A 7659-nucleotide genomic window follows, 5' to 3' on the forward strand; every position below is an offset into this window, starting at 1 on the left:
ATTGAAAATACCATGGCTTGGGTCAGGCACACCTTAGTCCTCAAGGTGACATCTTTGCTCTTCAACACTTTAAAGAGGTCCTTTGCAGCAGATTTACCCAATGCAATGCGTCTTTTGATTTCTTTACTGTTGCTTCCATGGCTGTTGACTGTGGATCCAAGTAAAATGAAATCCTTGACAACATCAATCTTTTCTCCGTTTATCATGATGTTGCTCATTGGTCCAGTTGTGAGGATTTTTGTTTTCTTTATGTTGAGGTGTAATCCATACTGAAGGCTGTGGTCTTTGATATTCATTAGTAAGTGCTTCAAGTCCTCTTCACTTTCAGCAAGCAAGGTTGTGTCATCCGCACAACGCAGGTTGTTAATGAGTCTTCCTCCAATCCTGATGCGCTGTTCTTCATATACTCCAGCTTCTCATATTATTTGCTCAGCATACAGATTGAATAGGTATGGTGAAAGAATATAACCACGACGCACACCTTTCTGACTTTAAGCCAATCAGTATCCCTTTGTTCTGTCCAAACAACTATCTCTTGATCTATGTAAAGGTTCTTCATGAGCACAATTAAGTGTTCTGGAATTCACATTCTTCGCAATGTTATCCATAATTTGTTATGATCCACACAGTCGAATGCCTTTGCACAGTCAATAAAACACAGGTAAATATCCTTCTGGTGTTCTCTGCTTTCAGCCAGGATCCATCTGACATCAGTAATGATATCCCTGGTTCCATGTACTCTTCTGAAACCAGCCTGAATTTCTGGCAGTTCCCTGTCAATACTGACAAGGTGAACTTTATGGTATATGAATTATACCTCAGCAACAAAAAAAATACTCCCATCCTTTGATTCAGTTCTTTCACTTCTAGAATTTTATCTTAAGAAAGCAATTTGAGATGTACACATTAATTTATGTGTATGAAGTGTCACCTGCTGCAGAGTTATTTATAATGGTTAAAACTGGAAGTATCCTAACTGTCTAAAATTTAGGCAGGGTCAGGTGAAGTATTCTACATCTGTGTGATGGAGTAATAGTTGGCCATTAAAAACTATGTTTTCAAAGACTATTTAACAATCGTGGAAAAGGCTTAAAATAGGTGAAAAACAGTATACAAACTTGTACATAATACTAGCCAATTCAAAAAAATATATATGTGTATACATATATATTCATATACATGCATATACATATTAAAAGGCTGGATGCAAATGCACTAATATCTTTCTAGTGGTTATTTATCTTTGTGTGGTGGGATTAAAGGTCATTTTAATGTTTTATACTTTTAAAATTTTTCTGGATTTTCCAAATTACATGTGTATTACTTCTCTAATAAGGAAAAAGTTTCTAAGGAAAAATGACATCATTCTATATGGACATATCATTTATCCTTGCAAATATTTGACACAATTGTCTGATACATTCCTAAATTAGGAATCTGCAAATATACTTGTGATTCCACTTAACTATTTCAAACATCTGGATTTTGCCCTCAAGGAAATCAGCCTAGAGGCCACAACCTAGCAAAGTGCTTTCCTCCAATTGGGCTTTGATGCTTGGTAATGGATTCCTCTGTTTGTTCTATTAACTTTTTTTAAACTTCATCTGACCTTCCCCCCCCCCCCACATATTAGCACTGGGAACTGTTCTTTGCTGTGAGTGTGGGCAAGGGTTGGAAGAACAATGAACAAGTTTGAGGGGAGGCCAGGTAGAGGAATGGGAAGTGTTGTCCAGGTCAGAATTAAGGTCACTCCCTAACGATTGAAACAAATTCCACTCAGGGCTTCTTTGGCTTTAATTCCTTTCTAGGTGCCTGATGGACTTGGTGGGACAAAGTTGGGTGGGGAGGGGACAAAGTACAGGAAAGTCTGGTGGGGGTAGCAGCAAGCAACATCTGTGAAGCCATCTAATTGCTAACATGTATATACCATATTTACAGCTCATAAAGAACATTCATAGACACCACTCCATTTAATCCTCACAACCACCTTATAAACTCCACTTTAGAAAAGAAGAAACTGAGACTCAGGGAGGTGAAGTAAATCATGCAAGTCCTGAACTCAAGTTCTTTGCTTCCAAATTCATGTGTATTTTCACTTAAATCAGTGGTTCTCAAAGTTTGTTCTTTAGACCAACAGCAGCAGCATCTGAGAATTTAGAAATGACATTCTGAAGCCCCTCCCCCCCACCGCCGCCTCCCCAAACCTATTGAATCAGAAACTCTGGGGGTAGGGCACAAGATTTTGAGTTTTTAAAAGTCCTCCAAGTGATTCTGATTCATGCTCTTTTGAGAACCATCACTCTAAAAGTGCTCTGATGAATACTGGTGTACAGCTACCATGTATTTTAAAACAGATTTTCAAATGGCTTCTTTAAAATACTGGTTCCTGTTGCTGACTTGAATGGGATCTTGCCTTCTAAGGCAGGCTGGGAGCTTCCCTTCAACTGCCAGTGGCTATGTAAGTAACAGAGGGAAGCTGCTTGAAAAACACTTGGGTTCCAGGTGCAGGAAGACACTTCTTCATGATGAAGAAGATACCAAAATCAACAGGGTAAACCTCAGGTCACAGTTGCTATTATCAGGGTATGATATGAGCTGGTGAGCAGCTGCCATACATCTACTTCCCCTTCAGAAGTCTCTCTTCATAAAGGCTTTCACTTGCTTCCACAATGTTCTTTATCAGCTCCTGGGAAACCCTCTTTTCTGAGATATTTATATTCACAAAGCTTCATTTCTTGGTTTTCAGTTGCCATTTTTTTAAGGATTTTGACACAACAATTTGGAAAAAATACAGCTGTTGCAATGAAGTTATTTTCCTTCTGTGGAACATGGACTCCCCTATTCTCACTTCCATAACCTACTCTCCACTTAATTTCTTCAGTGCAGGTAACTGTCCTCTCTCCCCTCTTTATCCCTTCTATTTTCTCCCTCTTCTCTCTCCAGCATGCACACATGCAAGCACACACAGAGGTACTCAATCATACACATTCTTTCCCCTTGGGATGGAGGAGACAAACCAGTTATTTTTTTTAAACAAGACTTGAATTAAATTGAATTTTAAATTTAGTCAAGGTGATATCTGTAAAATTGAAGAAAAAAACCCACACATGAACAGATTAACTTGAAAATGCTAAAGCTGAAAGAATCATGGAATGACAATTATAAATATTAAGTACGCAAATTCTAGCAGTCATCAGAATTTACTGTATTTGCCCTTCTATACAGATACCAGGATTGATTCATTCATTTATTTAGTCATTGAGTTAGCCATTTATTAGTTATTGAGAGACAAGCAGACACTGTTCAAGGTGCTGGGGACAAAGTACTGAATAGAACAGACAAGACCTCAGTTTTCATAGGGTTCAACTCCATGGGATTCAACTCAGGAAATATATGTCAGGCAGTGATAAGTGCTATGAAGAAAGAGAATGCAGGGTAAGGGGGTAGACTGACTGGCAGGAGGGTAAGGAGTGAGAACCAGTGCTGTTTTAGAGACTGCAGTCAGGGAAAGCCTCTGTTACGTAATATTTGAGCATTGGAAACCCCTGGTGGCGTAGTGACTAAGAGCTACAGTTGCTAACCGAAAGATTGGCAATTCAAATCTACCAGGCACTCCTTGGAAACTCAGAGGGATCAGCAAAGGCAATTGTCCTTAGGCAGGAACAGTTTATTCTCTCCAAAAAAAAAAAAACCTTTTGCCATCGAGTCAATTTTGACTCATAATGACCCTATAGGACAGAGTACAACTGCCCCATATGGTTTCCAAGGTGTGCCTGGTGGATTGGAACTGCCAACCTTTATGGTTAGCAGCTGTAGCTCTTAACCACTGAGCCACCAGGGTTTCCTTACTCCCTCCAAGAACAGCAAAAAGAACAAGCATGAAGGCTGATTTAGCTGGACTGGAATGAGCAAGACAAAGAGGGGCGGGAAATGAGGCTGGAGAAGTAGCTAGGGGTCAGGTAAGTAGGTCATGTTAAGGACTCTTAATTTAATTTTAAGAATGGTGGGAATAAACTCTGTGTCTACCATGTATCTAGTAGGTGCTACGGAGTTTAAAAATTCTTCAGTATGATACTTGTTCTCAAGAAGCTTTGAATTTGAATTTTGGAAAGATGCATCTGTTGGCAGTTTGTAGGGAGGAAAGAGGCAGATGGATCAGTTATGAAATGAATGCTACAGTCCAAGTGAACTGTGATTCAGGGATAGAGTGGAGAGGCATATTTGAGAATTGCCTAGTCAAGGAGACAGATGTGATGGGTAAAGAAGACATAAGAGCCCTGAGTGTTTACCAGATTTCTCACCTTAGTAAATGATGCAGCCTGTCACCATAAGCAGAATTTAAAGGAGTAGTTTAGTTTTGGACAAGTTGATTTTGAAGTATTTTTTTAAAGCATCTCTTGCAGAAGCCAAACCATTCAAGCAATACAAACGTATATACAATGAAAAATAAGTCCCACACACTTCAGGGAAAACTACTGTTAACAGTTTCTTTTTTATTCCTGGGTGGAAGTATAGCAAAGTGTTAAAAGAACAAGCTCTGGGACCAGAGTATCTGGATTTGAATCTACCATTTTTAAATGTGTGGCCTTCGGCTAATTATTTAACATCTCTTCCTCACTTATGTTATCTAAAACGAGAGATATAATAATAAAACACAAAAGAGGTGCAGCCAAGATGGCAGAAGAGACAGACGCTTCCGTTGAGCCCTCTTTACAATAAAGACCCGAAAAAACAAGTGAAACGAGTATATTTGTGACAAGCTGGGAGCCCTGAGCATCAAAGGCAAGTTTAGACAACGAACTGAGGGGCAGGGGAAGGAAGAGACCATTCAGAAGCGGAGACGAGTTGCCGGAGCTGAATCACGGGCTCGGTGGGCTGGTCCTAGCGTTCGGGTGCAGTTTCCTCAGGGAGAAGCAGCCAGCCACACAGCCCACTCACACCTCTGGAACCTGAGGAGAAGGGCACTCTCGGCAAAAGCTAAGTACTTGTGTATATTTTACCACACCCTCCCAACGCCAAGCCAGCTTCAGCGGATGAATCTCTAGGCCTGGATAGACCCTGGTGAGCACCTGGAGCCATCCTCCCAGCCTTGGGGAAGGAAAAAATTTGCAACTGGGGGGAAAAAGATAATATGCTAGTTCCATTAACTGGGGGAGCTCAGAACAGAAGCAGCTCCTGTTCAGGCATAAACTGTCCATGGACATTGAGCACCTTTCCCTTCTGCATGGACCTGTGTGGGCCTATTTCAGGAGAATAGACCATGTTGGCAAACTCCAACCATTTCAGCGGTGCGGTGGAGAGGTGGGTGTTTGATGTTTGACATTGCTTTGCCTATTAAACAAGGTCCTCACCTACCTATAACAGGGACCCAAGGACTGGTGGCTCCACTTAGGTCGTCGAGCCACCCACAGCAGGGGTCCAGGGATAACTGGTACCTCCAAGCCCTTACAACAAAAACTTTGGGGGCCCATGGTCCCTCTGCAGAGCCCACCCACCAGCACGCTCTAGGGAACTGAGACTCATTTTCCTCAGAGACACTTGGGGGTCGGTTCTCAGCTCCCTGCCTTGTTAAGAGTGTGACCCCCTGCTGCAATCAGATACAGGTATATACGCCACTCACCCCTGCCCCTCAAAGACTGTAGGACAGAGCCTGTACCACACACTTGATATCAGCTACCTGGAGCCTGAGCGGGGAATTCATACAAGAAAATTGAATGGACTCCTAGACTGATATAACTGATAACAGATCTAGCCAGCTGGAGACAGGACACCAGGGCTCCAAAGGTGAAAATAAGCTAGGTCACTCAAGCAACCCATAGGGGTACACCAAAACAAAACAAAGCAAGCAGCTACGACACAGTGAGCAAGCATAAACTAATACAATAACTTATAGATGGCTTGGAGACAACAGTCAGTATCAAGTCACATAAAGAAACAGGCCATGATCACCTCAACAGGCTCTCAGAACAAAGAATCCAGGGATCTTTTAGATGAAAGTGCATTCCTAGAATTACCAGACGCAGAATACAAAAGTTTAATATACAGAACCCTTCAAGACATCAGGAAGGAAATGAGGCAATACGCAGAACAAGCCAAGGAACACACAGATAAAGCAACTGAAGAAATCAGAAAGATTATTCAGGAACATAATGAAAAGTTTAATAAGCTGGAAAAATCCATAGACAGACAGCAATCAGAAATTCAGAAGATTAACAATAAAATTACAGAATTAGATAACTCAATAGAAAGTCAGAGGAGCAGAATTGAGCAAGTAGAAGCTAGAATTTCTGAACTCAAAGATAAATTACTTGGCACTAGTATATTTGAAGAAAAATCAGGTAAAAGAGTTTAAAAAAATGAAGAAATCTTAAGAATCATGTGGGACTCCATCAAGAGAAATAACCTACGAGTGACTGGAGTACCAGAACAGGGAGGGATAACAGAAAATACAGAGAACATTGTTGAGGAAATTTGTTGGCAGAAAATTCCCCTGATATTGTGAAAGATGAGAAGATACCTATCCAAGATGCTCATCGAACTCCACATAAGGTAGATCTTAAAAGAAACTCACCAAGACATTTTATAAGCAAGCTTGCCAAAACCAAAGATAAAGAGACAATTATAAGTGCAGCGAGGGATAAAAGAAAAGTCACCTACAAGGGACAGCCAATAAGAATAAGCTTGGACTACTCGGCAGAAGCCATGCAATGATTAAAGGGACAATACACCAAGAAGATATAACCATATTAAATATTTATGCACCCAATGACAGGGCTGCAAAATACATAAAACAAACTCTATCAGCATTGAAAAGTGAGATAGACAGCTCCACAATAATAGTAGGAGACTTCACCACACCACTTTCAGTGAAGGACAGGACATCCAGAAAGAAGCTCAATAAAGACACGGAAGATCTAAATGCCACAATCAACCAACTTGACCTGGTAGACATAAACAAAACACTCCACCCCACAACAACCAAATATACTTTCTTTTCTAGTGCACATGGAACATTCTGTGGAATAGACTACATATTAGGTCATAAAGCAAGCCTTAGCAGAATCCAAAACATTGAAATATTACAAAGCATCTTCTCTGATCATAAGGCCATAAAAGTGGAAATCAATAACAGGAAAAGCAGGGAAAAGAAATCAAACACTTGGAAACTGAACAATACCCTGCTCAAAAACGACTGGATTATAGAAGGCATTAAGGATGGAATAAAGAAATTCATAGAATCCAATGAGAATGAAAACACTTCCTATCAGAACCTTTGGGACACAGCAAAAGCGGTGCTCAGAGGCCAATTTATATTAATAAATGCACACATCCAAAATGAAGAAAGGGCCAAAATCAAAGAACTATCCCTACAACTTGAAAAAATAGAAAGAGAGCAACAAAAGAAACCCACAGGCACCAGGAGAAAACAAATCATAAAAATTAGAGCTGAACTAAATGAAATAGAAAACAGAAAAACAATTGAAAGAATTAACAAGACCAAAAGCTTGTTTTTTGAAAAACTCAACAAAATTGATAAACCACTGGCCAAACTGACAAAGAAAAACAGGAGAGGAAGCAAATAACCTGAATAAGAAATGAGATGGGTGATATTACAACAGACCCAACTGAAATTAAAACAATCATTATCAGATTAGTATG

Source organism: Loxodonta africana, chromosome X, assembly GCF_030014295.1.
Source record: "Loxodonta africana isolate mLoxAfr1 chromosome X, mLoxAfr1.hap2, whole genome shotgun sequence".
NCBI lineage: Eukaryota > Metazoa > Chordata > Mammalia > Proboscidea > Elephantidae > Loxodonta > Loxodonta africana.